The sequence below is a fragment of the Triticum aestivum genome, chromosome 5D (genome assembly GCF_018294505.1).
Source record: "Triticum aestivum cultivar Chinese Spring chromosome 5D, IWGSC CS RefSeq v2.1, whole genome shotgun sequence".
In the NCBI taxonomy this organism is placed as follows: Eukaryota; Viridiplantae; Streptophyta; class Magnoliopsida; order Poales; family Poaceae; genus Triticum; species Triticum aestivum.
This window is the reverse complement of record NC_057808.1, coordinates 402808035-402820747: the sequence shown is the minus strand read 5'-3', so window position 1 is coordinate 402820747 and position 12713 is coordinate 402808035. Positions and strand designations below refer to the sequence as shown.

Genomic DNA, 12713 nt, shown 5'->3' with positions numbered 1-12713 from the left:
GCGTAGGAAAATTTTAAAATTCTGCTACGATCCCCAACAATGTATGCAATGGAAGGTGTAGATCACTAATGTGCACAAGTAACATTGCCGGCAATACTCAAATGGCTAGTCTCGATAGGCAAGTAACGCAAAATGGGCTAGGGGTTATCAATGCAATTGCAAGGGGAATGTACAATGGTGTCGTCAAGGTTACCGTCCTTTGCGATGATGAGTGGCGGTGTTCTTGATGTAGATACCAAGATGATGGAGGCTCGTCCCTAAGTAGCCAAAACACCTTAGGAAACAGAAAAACCGCGAACTCAAAATCTCAAATGACAAATGTCAAATGGTGGTAGCGGAATGCGGTGGTAGTTTTGCACTTGGCAATGGGGAAGTGGGATGATGGGTTATGCGAGTTGAGGTTGAAGTTGCCGTCCCTAAGTAGCCGAAACACCTTAGGAGACACAAGCCACAACTCAAACAAGCTCAAACAAAATTGGGTTAAGTTGGGGTGGTGGAAGTGTATGGTGGGAAAGCCTATGCGGAATTGGGGGGGGTGGTTGATGAGGAAACAACCGTCCCTAAGTAGCCGAAACACCTTAGGAGACTTGAATCACTACTCAAGCAACCACATATGCAACGGGTATCAAGATGGGTTAGGTTGCGGAAGTCTATGGTGGTTTTGCGGAAGATGCGGTGAAGGCCCTAGGCAAAGATGCCAAAATTGCAAAACTTTAATGGAGTCAAATGATGTTGGTGGTATTTTTGTGAGAAGGGGGATGTCAATAGCTTCAAAACGAGCTAAAGAACGTCAAAATCGGAGTTCGGATGAATTAGTTATGGACAAAACAAAACTCAGTCGAAGTCTGAAACTACAGGTTACGGACGTCCGTAAAAGGACGGATGTCCGGTCGCCGAACGTCCGGTCGGGCTCGGAAATCTGTAAATTCTGTTCTGTTGGCTGGTTCCGATCGTCCGGTGGATGACGGACGTCCGGTGCTTCGAGGGGGGTCCGGACGTCCGTAAAAACGCCGGTCGTCCGGTGGGTCGGGGTCAACGCGAGATGCGTGTTTTGGGACGCGATTTTGGGCGGAAATGGAGATTTGGGTGGCAAAATTGAGGAGATTTTGTGGATGGAAAGTGGGGAAACTTGGGGAAATGTTAGATCCACTCGAAACCAAGCAAATCCATGGATCAAAAACAATAAAACATCATCAAACCAACAAATCACAAAAAACAATTGGGTCTATTTTTGGTGGGGATTTTCGAAATTGGGGAAGAATACAACAAAATCAAGCTAGAAAACAAAGAGGGGTGGCTCCGAAATCGTGATCAACGTGGCTCATGATACCAAGATTATGTAGGGTGGAACCCTATACGGCCGATCTTTCACGAAAGGAGCGGATCCCAACTAAGAACACGAAGAACACGAGGAGAAAACGAGGGAAAACACAAGAGGAACTCTCAAACCAACGAGATACGGTCACACATATGCTAGATTCTCGGAACACGAGAGGAGATACAAGATCCAAAGTCAACAAAGGACGATACATAGGGTAACCGGTTTTTCTCCGTGAGGAGGTCTTGATGGGGCCACCCAAGAGGGGGTCTTGATAGGGCCGCGGTCTCTCTCGTGGAGTAGATCTGTATGGATGAGCAAAGCTCTATCTCACATATGAGCTAAACCAATGCTAACCCTAGAAAGGATGAGGGGGGAGGTCTATTTATAGTCTAGAGCCACGAAGGGGTAAGTGGGGGAGAGTTACAAGGCCCAAGGCCCGCGGCTGCGCATAGGCATGCGTCGGACATCCGGTGGATGTCGGACGTCCGGAGGCTCACGAAGAGCCGGTCGTCCGGAAGTCTTCTGACTTCCACTATTTTACTTCTGTCGCCGTGGCACCGGTCGTCCGGTGGCGCTCGGTCGTCCGGGGCCTAGGACGTCCGGTCTCGGTCGGTCGTCCGGTCGCTGTAGAGTTCTTCGACTGTAGCTGTTCTGGCAGGCTGAACCTCCAGGCGTCGGACGTCCGGTAAGGACCGGTCGTCCGGTGGCTGTGACTTGCTGTCAGCCCTTCCTCTTGTTCCTCGTGCTTGGTGTCCTCGCCGTCTTGTCCAATGCTCCTAGCTGATCCATGGCCTTCCTCCTGGTTCATGGACATGCATAGCTCACACGTTTTGAGGTAGTAGCCATGTCTCACATGTAGAAAGTGATGGTTCGAAGAGGAGCGAATTCACCTTGTGTCCAATGGCGTAAGTTCGAGGTCTCGTCGTATGTCCTCTTGAGGTTTGGAGAGTAGTCGAAGTGTACATGGGGATGAACGTGGGATGCTCCGCATCAACCACCCTCTCACACAACAAAAAAATCTGAACGGATCAGAACTTTCCATACTGGCGTAAATTAGTTAGTAATGTCTTGATGTGAAAAAATCAGTCACGATCAATCTTAAAAGATTAAATATAAATTAATTAACCTTACCTTAAATCGCTCAATCATATTAATTAGGAATTAAATAATCGATTTTAAGATAAATCGTTCAACCACATTAATTAGGAAACAAATAACCGATTTAAAAAATCTCTACTCCTAATATACGACTTGTAGTCTCCATTTTATCCGATTTTTTTAGTCTCAACCTTGCATCTTCGTCTGGGTTTTTTTCGTCGCTCCTCCCACCATCCCCATTGTACTCCCTCCGTCCTAAAATATTTGTCCAAGGAATGGATGTATCTAGATGTATTTTAGTTCTAGATACATCCACTTGTATCCATTTCTACGACAAGTATTTCCGGATGGAGGGATGATAACCCACAAGTATAGGGGATCGCAACAGTTTTCGAGGGTAGAGTATTCAACCCAAATTTATTGATTCGACACAAGGGGAGCCAAAGAATATTCTCAAGTATTAGTAGTTGAGTTCTCAATTCAACCACACCTGAAAGACTTAATATCTGCAGCAAAGTATTTAGTAGCAAAGTTGTATGGAAGTAACGGTAACTGTAGCAAAAGTAACAGTAGCAGTTTTTGTAGCAATCGTAACAGTGGCAACGAAAAAGTAACTAAGCAAAGATCAATATGTGAAAAGCTCGTAAGCAATGGATCAATGATGGATAATTATGTCGGATGCGATTCCTCATGCAACAGTTATAACATAAGATGACACAGAACTAGCTCCAATTTCACCAATGTAATGTAGGCATGTATTCCTAATATAGTCATACGTGCTTATGGAAAAGAACTTGCATGACATCTTTTGTCCTACCCTCCCGTGGCAGCGGGGTCCTATTGGAAATTAAGAGATATTAAGGCCTCCTTTTAATAGAGTACCGGACCAAAGCATTAACACTTAGTGAATACATGAACTCCTCAAACTACGGTCATCACCGGGAGTGGTCCCGATTATTGTCACTTCGGGGTTGCCGGATCATAACACATAGTAGGTGACTATTGACTTGCAAGATAGGATCAAGAACTCACATATATTCATGAAAACATAATAGGTTCAGATCTGAAATCATGGCACTCGGGCCCTAGTCAAAATAAGACGTTGGTGGTAAGTAGTATGACCATCACCGCCCACAACTCTTTGTGTTCTACTCGTGCATATCGTCTACGCATAGACCTAGCTCGGATGCCACTGTTTGGAAAATGTTGCATGGAAAACAAAAAAAATGTACGCACATGCAAGATCTATCCATGGAGATGCATAGCAACAAGAGGGGAGAGTGTGTCTACGTACCCTCATAGACCGTAAGCGGAAGTGTTTGACAACGCGGTTGATGTATTCGCACTTTCTTCGCGATCCAACCGATCGAGTACCGAACGTACGGCACCTCCGCATTCAGCGCACGTTTATCTCGGTGACGTCAGCGCCTTCTTGATCCAGCAGGACGGCGAGGTAGTGGATGAGTTCCGGCAGCAAGACGGCGTAGTGACGCTGACGGTGAAGTTATCTCCGCAAGGCTTCGCCTAAGCACTACGAAAATATGACTGAAGGTGTAAACGGTGGAGGGGGCGCCACACACGGCTAAGCAATTGTCTGGGGTGTGCTAGGCGCCCCCCTCCCACATATATGTAGGTGGGAGGAAGAGGGGAGAGGCTAGGGGGCGCCCCAAGTAGGTTCGAATCCTACTTGGGCTTGCCCTAGCCCCCCCCCCCTTTCCTTTCTCCCACAAGGGGGGAAAGGCAGGAGGAGGTGCCCCCCCCCTTTCCTTCTTGTAGGACCGGCGGCCAGGGAGAGGGCGCGGCAGCCCCTTTGTGGGCTGGTGTGTGCCTCTCCTTGACCCATTAGGCCCATAGACCTCCTGGGGCCTCCCGAAACCCCTTCAAGTGATCCGATGACTACCCGGTGCACTCCGAAACTATTCCGGTGTCCGAATACCATCGTCCTATATATCAATCTTTACCTCTCAACCATTTCGAGACTCCCCGTCATGTCCGTGATCTCATCCAGGACTCCGGACAACATTCGGTCACCAAGTCATTTAACTCATATAACATTATATCGTCAACGAACGTTAAGCGTGCGGACCCTACGGGTTCGAGAACTATGTAGACATGACCGAGACACCTCTCTGGTCAATAACCAATAGTGGAACCTAGATGCCCATATTGGCTCCTACATATTCTACGAACATCTTTATCGGTTGAACCGTTATGACAACATACGTAATTCCTTTTGTCCATCGATATGTTACTTGCCTGAGATTCAGTCGTCGGTATCTTCATACCTAGTTCAATCTCGTTACCGGCAAGTCTCTTTATTCGTTCCCTAATACATCATCTCGTAACTAACTCATTAGTCATTTGCTTGCAAGGCTTCTTATGATGTGTATTACCGAGAGGGCCCAGAGATACCTCTCCGATACTCGGAGCGACAAATCATAATCTCGATCAATGCCAACTCAACAAACACCTTCGGAGATACCTGTAGAGCATCTTTATGATCACCCAGTTATGTTGTGACGTTTGATAGCACACAAGGTATTCCTCCGGTATCCGGGAGTTGCATAATCTCATAGTCGAATGAATATGTATTTGACATAAAGAAAGTAATAGCAATAAACTGAACGATCATTATGCTAAGCTAACGGATGGGTCTTGTCGGGGGATGACCCCCGGGTAGGCCCAAGACGGCGGACGACGCTTCAAAAACATCGGGTCCAGCAACGCCCCTCAATCCGGCTCGCACTTGGCCGGGTTGCTCAACCCGGCCGGCTCCCTGTTCGGCTGCTCCAGCCGTACTGCTACGCGAAGTCAACTACGGCATCCCATCTGACACGACAACGACAAGACAGCCATACCGCGACCACTCTATTCACTCGTCATACGCGACATCATGTATAGTGCTACTTGTCCCTGTGCACTATTTTATAAAGTGACCCAGGGGAGGCACTTTCTTGGAGAAGAGGTCACTCCATTGGCCAAGAAGGCATAGACTTGACCAAGGGGGCAAGCCACACTACAAGGTCACCATCCATCCATCCATGCTCACGGCCACACTCATACGGCCACAAGGCCCATACGGCCACATCCATCCATGCTTCACGGCTACTAGTGCCAAGAGCACTCACGCACACACTTGTGCTCACACACACACGTGCAGCTAGCAGCCCCCGGCTCTCTTCCGTAATATACAACTCAAGGAGCAAATCTGTACCGTTACACATAAACCACACTCGGCAGGACTAGGGGTGTTATCTCTCCGGAGAGCCCCGAACCTGGGTATGTCTTGCGTCCCACGCTCGCTCATGCCGACCTCGCCTCTGGAGCCCACCAGTTCCCTCGAGCCTCCTCCTATCTTTAGCCATCCCTCGACATCTGCCGTGTGCCCACCACGACAGTTGGCGCCCACCGTGGGGAAGCTCGAGGTCCTGGCCGGAAGCATGTTCTAGACGGGGCTCCCCTCCAACTCCGACGAGCCCGTCAAGCTGCCGCGGAACCGCGGTCCGGGCGGGACCATTTTCATCATCACCGTGGTGTCGCGCCATCACTCCGGTAGCGCTCGGGGGCTCGACATCAACTCGCCCCCGGGGCGGCCGCGCGGAGCGGCGCGTCCTCGTCGTCGGCCTCGCCCTCTTCGTCATCATCGCCACAACGCCGGCCGGCCGTCGTGGCTCCGACATTGTCCGTTCGCCCGTGCCAACTTCGCCGCACCTCCTCTGGCGTCTCTCCGTCCACACCAGCTGCATGCTCATTTTCGTGCCGTCGCATCCGCTCTATTCCCTCACCACAATGGCCATGCACGTCCCAGTTGCAAGCCACGACCTCTACTCGGGAGAGACTTGCGTGAGATCTGGGCTTAGTATGAGATCATGTGATCCAGCATTTTGAGCCATCAGATTAGCATCCAGCGGTATCGATAGGCTCAGGTGGGTTTCCGATCAGGTCAGTGGAACAATTTACATTTACATCCTTGGAAATAACCCTTTTAGTGGAAACCTCCTCCAGATAGATCTCGTCCCAGCAGCTGGTACCTTCCTGTCGTGCAGGTCATTCCCCACCGACGGCGGCGGCGGTCGCCACCTTGCCCCAGCCATCTCTTCCTTGCCCGTCAACGGTGATTGACTAGCTCTTCCTCGTCTCCAACTCTGGACCAGGTAATCCCCTCCCATCATCCGTGGCAGCCTTCTTTCAATCTCATCTAACCCTAGACCACGAGATCTTTTCCCCACATCCAGTCTCCGTCTAATGCCAATGAGTACCGGTGCATGTGGTATCGTTCCATGCTCGTTCTGGTGGTTATATTGGGGACAATTAGTGCTAACTATAATTTAATTGCAAGGACAAGTAGTATTCTGTATGTTCTGACCCACCCGCATTGCATCATGCTAGTACTGGTTTCTTTTAAGTTGAATGTTCAATTTTGGTGCCTGCTACCATGTACGGCAGTCAAGAAAATTCATGTGATTGTGGTGCTTCTGATAAATGCACATTATTTTTCAGTATGCAATTGGACCAATAATTCTTAGTCCTTAACCAAAATTTGTACTCCTGATTTTGAATTTTGCACTGAGAAGTTCTAGAAATAAGTGGTCGGATGGCAAGCTTACTGAGATAATGTAGAGGTGAATGAATACCGTGACTCTGTTGTCGTTGGACTGGGGTTATGTGACGCCCCCAATTCAATCGTACACTAATCATGCACGCAAACGTGTACGATCAAGATCAGGGACTCACGGGAAGATATCACAACACAACTCTAAAACATAAATAAGTCATACAAGCATCATAATACAAGCCAGGGGCCTCGAGGGCTCGAATACAAGTGCTCGATCATAGACGAGTCAGCGGAAGCAACAATATCTGAGTACAGACATAGGTTAAACAAGTTTGCCTTAAGAAGGCTAGCACAAACTGGGATACAGATCGAAAGAGGCACAGGCCTCCTGCCTGGGATCCTCCTAAACTACTCCTGGTCGTCGTTAGCGGGCGGCACGTAGTAGTAGGCACCTCTGGTGTAGTAGGAGTCGTCGTCGGCGGTGGCGTCTGACTCCTGGGCTCCAGCATCTGGTTGCGACAACCAGGTAGAAAGGAAAGGGGGAAAAGAGGGAGAAAAGCAACCGTGAGTACTCATCCAAAGTACTCGCAAGCAAGGAGCTACACTACATATGCATGGGTATATGTGTAAAGGGCCATATCGGTGGACTGAACTGCAGAATGCCAGAATAAGAGGGGGATAGCTAATCCTGTCAAAGACTACGCTTCTGGCCACCTCCATCTTGCAGCATGTAGAAGAGAGTAGATGGTAAGTTCACCAAGTAGCATCGCATAGCATAATCCTACCCGGCGACCCCCTCCTCGTCGCCCTGTTAGAGAGCGATCACCGGGTATATCTGGCACTTGGAAGGGTGTGTTTTATTACGTATCCAGTTCTAGTTGTCATAAGGTCAAGGTACAACTCCGGGTCGTCCTTTTACCGAGGGACACGGCTATTCGAATAGGTAAACTTACCTGCAGGGGTGCACCACATAACCCAACACGCTTGATCCCATTTGGCCGGACACACTTTCCTGGGTCATGCCCGGCCTCGGAAGATCAACACGTCGCAGCCCCACCTAGGCTCAACAGAGAGGTCAGCAGGCCGATCTAAATCCTATGCGCGCAGGGGTCTGGGCCCATCGCCCATTGCACACCTGCACGTTGCGTACGCGGCCGGAAGAAACCTAGCCTAGCAGGCGTTCCAGTCCAATCCGGCGCGCGCCGCTCCGTCGCTGACGTCACGAAGGCTTCGGCTGATACCACGACGTCGAGTGCCCATAACTGTTCCCGCGTAGTTGGTTAGTGCGTATAGACCAAATGGCCAGAATCAGATCAAATACCAAGATCTCGTTAAGCGTGTTAATTATCCGCGAACGCCGACCAGGGCCAGGCCCACCTCTCTGCTAGGTGGTCTCAACCTGCCCTGTCGCTCCGCCACAAAGTAACAGTCGGGGGCCGTTAGGAACCCAGGCCCACCTCTACCGGGATGGAGCCACCTGTCCTTTCAGCCCCCTCATCAGAATCACTTGCGGGTACTCAACGAGCCGACCCGACTTTAGTCACCACATGTGTCATGTATATAAAGTATATAGTATATACTCGTGATCACCTCCCGAAGTGATCACGGCCCAGTAGTATAGCATGGCAGACGGACAAGAGTGTAGGGCCACTGATGGAACACTAGCATCCTATACTAAGCAGTAGGATAGCAGGTAAGGGTAACAACTGTAGCAACAATGACAGGCTATGCAGAAGAATAGGATTAACCGAAAGCAGTAACAAGCTACACTACTCTAATGCAAGCTGTATAGAGAAGAATAGGCGATATCTGGTGATCAAGGGGGGGCTTGCCCGGAAGCTCAGCCGAGAATGAGGGGTCGTCAACACCGTAGTCGATCGGGGGTCGCCGGCAGTCTCGGGGTCTACCGGAAAGGAGTAATGGAGGGGGAACACAATAAATAACAAAGCAACTAAAGCATCACAAAACATAACGAGGCAATATGCGGTGCTAGGTATGCCCTAACGCGGTAGTAAGTGATACCGGCAAAGGGGGGAAACATCCGGGAAAGTATTCCTGGTGTTTCGCGTTTTCGGACAGATGAACCGGAGGGGGAAAGTTGCGTGTTTGCTATGCTAGGGATGTGTGGCGGACGAACGGACCGTAAGTTCGGATTCGCCTCGCCGTTCTGAGCAACTTTCATGTAGAAAACTTTTTCATCCGAGTTACAGATTATTTTATATGATTTTCAAAGTTTTAAAGATATTCTGCAATTTAATTTAATCCGAAAATAATGAGTAAATGCTAGGTGCACCCAGATCTGTGTACACATAAGTGTACCAGAGGGTGACATGTGGGTCCAGGGGGTCCCAGTTGACCAGTCAATGTTTGACTGGTCAACAAGGGGTGGGGTCCCCCTGTCATAGGCTGTTCTAACTAACTAACAAGTTAATTAGACTAATTAGGTTTAAGTTAATTAATTAACCTATTAATTAATTAATTAATTAATTTAATTATTATTTTTATTCATTTTTCATTTATTTATTATTTGTTTTTAAATAAAAGGGGCGTGGGCCCCATATGGCAGCGGCACAAGGGCCTAGCGGGGCGGTTGTTATCGGGTGCGGGCGCGTGTGCGGGGGCGCCCGAAGCGGACGCGGCCGCTGGCCGCGGGTGACGGCGTGTGCCGCAGGGGGCGAGCGGGCGAGGCCAGGGAGGACGGCCAAGGGCGCGGTCGGTGGACCACGGCCGGCCGGGAAGGCACAACGGGGCGGAGGAGACGGGGCGACGCCGCTGGCGGACACGGTCGGCCAGGCGGGGCGGCTAGGTAGCGGGGCGCGCGACGAGCAGTCAGGGCACGAGCGACGGGGAGAGAGGCGCGGTGAGTGCGCAACGGGCACGGTCGAAGCGCGTTGACCGCGCGTGGGGGGTGGTGACCATGGCGACCCAGGAAGAAAGGGGGCGAAGGGGGACGGTGGCGCTCACTTGCGAGCAGGGAAGGGGGGCGACGGAGCGCGTTGGCGTCGGTGAGGGAGAGGCGATGGAGCGACGCCGACGAGGTGGCGGAGCACGGCAGCAACGAGGCGGCGATGGGGATGGGCGCCGACGTCGGAGGCGCAGGGTGGCGCGGGATCGAGCCCCTCCCCGATCCAGAACCAGTCGAGTGGGAGGGGTCCGGGGAGGAGGACGAGTCATCGGGCGAGGGGGGTTCTCCGGCGAGGTGCGCCGCGGGGCGCCGGCGTCGAGGATCAGCGGCGGGGTCGAGGGGCGAGCACGATGGGGTCGTGCCCTCAATCCAGATCGTGGGAGGGAGTGGGAACAGGGGGAGTGGGGGATCGGGTGAGTAGCTAGGGTTTCAGGGAGGGGTTATACAGGAGGCGGGGTGGGCTGACTTAGGTGGGCTGGCCGGTCGGCTAGCTGGGTCGGTCGGCCCAGTGGGGAGGGGACCTTTTTCCTTTTTTTAATTTTTTTTTTACAGATCTGTTTTTACAAAGATTAGGGAATTACACCACTTTGCAAAAATGTTGGATCACCACCAATAATAAGAAGTGAATATTTGTCACATGATCAACATTTTAGTTTTGACTTTTGAAAACTTTAATTGTTTGACTTGATTTTGAATTTGAAATTTGAATCGGTTTTGAAATAACCCAAGATTAACTACAGAGACAGAGGTGACGTGGCATCATTAGCAGGGAATTACTGTAGTCTAATTATCCGGGCGTCACAGGTTATCGATGAGAGAATACATATATTCAGTCCACACTTTTCATCCCCTTTCTTGACGACCTAGTAGCAGTTTTCTGTGCACTATGCTAATAGTAATTTTGCTAAGTAAAGTAGTTAGCAATGCAAGCTAATCGGCATGAGACGATGTAACAGAAAGATAGTTTGATATGGTAAAAATGCGTGGATAACGGACATACTGATTCGGTGAGCAGCGGCGAGGATATATGCTAGTTCTATGAAAAAGTATTTATATCTACATATCCACAACACGGGCAGACGCGGATATGTCTTGATAATGGGATGTGCAATTAAATCACTATGCTTGCTGTTTAAACATAAGTTTGATTCTTCAGGCTTGTTTCAATTCGAGAAGCACTAATTTCAATACAGTAACCTACACTTTCTTGAGACTGGATCCAGTTCATGATTTGTGCCACATTTTGACTTTTTTGTAGGGAAGCAGATAAGAGAAGGCAATCAGATTTTAGTTTCTTGTATAAGGCAGTGAAACTGACCACAACATTGTTCTTCTAAATGGAGGAAACTAGCGCCACCTCGCCCTCGCGAGTGGTATGCACGACATATCTTCATAGTGTACCAGCCCTCTCAGGTGAATTCTTGACATTGAGAGTGCTAATTATTTTGCTTCTTTATGACAATATATGTTTGTTTAAGGTTTTTATTTTGTTTTTGCAGAATCGGTCCATGGCCTTGAATTAAGTGATGCCAACTCTTTTTCAGAGATTAATTCTGCTATGCTTCCTTTTGATGAATTCTCTACGCCTAAGAAGAGACAATGCTTTTCTCTAGATGTAAGTACAATGCAGATTCTTTTATGTGTGTTTATCTCTGATAATATGTTCAAGTTTTCTTCTCTTCGTAATTGTACCGACTATATTCGGGTGTAACGCCCACGATGCGGCTATATCTCCCACGTGTCGAGGCACGACTTAGAGGCATAACCGCATTGTGGTTTTGTCGCAAGAAGGGTCATCTTCACACAATCCCATGTAATGAACAAGAATAGGATAAAGAGTTGGCTTACAATCGCCACTTCACATAATACATCAATAAATCATACATCAATCAGAGTACAAACATAGGTCCGACTACAGAACCAAAAGAAAAGAAGACAACCCCAAATGCTAGATCCCTGATCGTCCCAACTGGGCTCCACTACTGATCAACAGGAAACGAAACATAGTAACGACCAAGGTCCTCGTCGAACTCCCACTTGAGTTCGGTAGCATCGCCTGCACTGGTCTCATCGGCACCTGCAACTGTTTTGGTAGAATCTGTGAGTCACGAGGACTCAGCAATCTCACACCCGCGAGATCAAGACTATTTAAGCTTATGGTTAGGAAAGGGTAGTGAGGTGGAGCTGCATCAAGCACTAGCATGTATGGTGGCTAACATTCGCAAATAAGAGCGAGAAGAGAAGCAACGCAACGATCGTGAAGCTAGAAGTGATCAAGAAGTGATCCTGAAACTACTTACGTTCATACATAACCCAAACCGTGTTCACTTCCCGGACTCCGCCGAAAAGAGACCATCACGGCTACACACGCGGTTGATGTATTTTAATTAAGTCAAGTGTCAAGTTCTCTACAACCGGACATTAACAAATTCCCATCTGCCACATAACCGCGGGCACGGCTCTCGAAAGATAATACCCTGCAGGGGTGTCCCAACTTAGCCCATTATAAGCTCTCACGGTCAACGAAGGATATTCCTTCTCCCGGGAAGACCCGATCAGTCTCGGAATCCCGGTTTACAAGACATTTCGACAATGGTAAAACAAGACCAGCAAAGCCGCCCGAACGTGCCAACAAATCCTGATAGGAGCTGCACATATCTCGTTCTCAGGGCACACCGGATTATCCAAACTTCCGGTAGGCGAGCCCAGAGTTGCCCCTGGTGGCCACCGGCGGCTGACAGGTTGGACCAACACTTAGAGGAGCACTGGCCCGGGAGTTTAAAATAAAGATGACCCTTGAGTCTGCAGAACCCAAGGGAAAAGGCTTAGGTGGC

General features: G+C 49.4%; 1 long non-coding RNA gene across 1 annotated transcript; it reads left to right on the top strand.

Annotated features, from left to right (window-relative positions):
• The first annotated feature begins 6481 nt into the window (after positions 1 to 6481).
• Positions 6482 to 11499, top strand: LOC123125150 (uncharacterized). The gene is made up of 3 exons (XR_006461305.1): positions 6482 to 6573; positions 11138 to 11292; positions 11379 to 11499. It is a non-coding gene; the product is annotated as an uncharacterized lncRNA (long non-coding RNA).
• The last annotated feature ends 1214 nt before the right edge of the window (positions 11500 to 12713 follow it).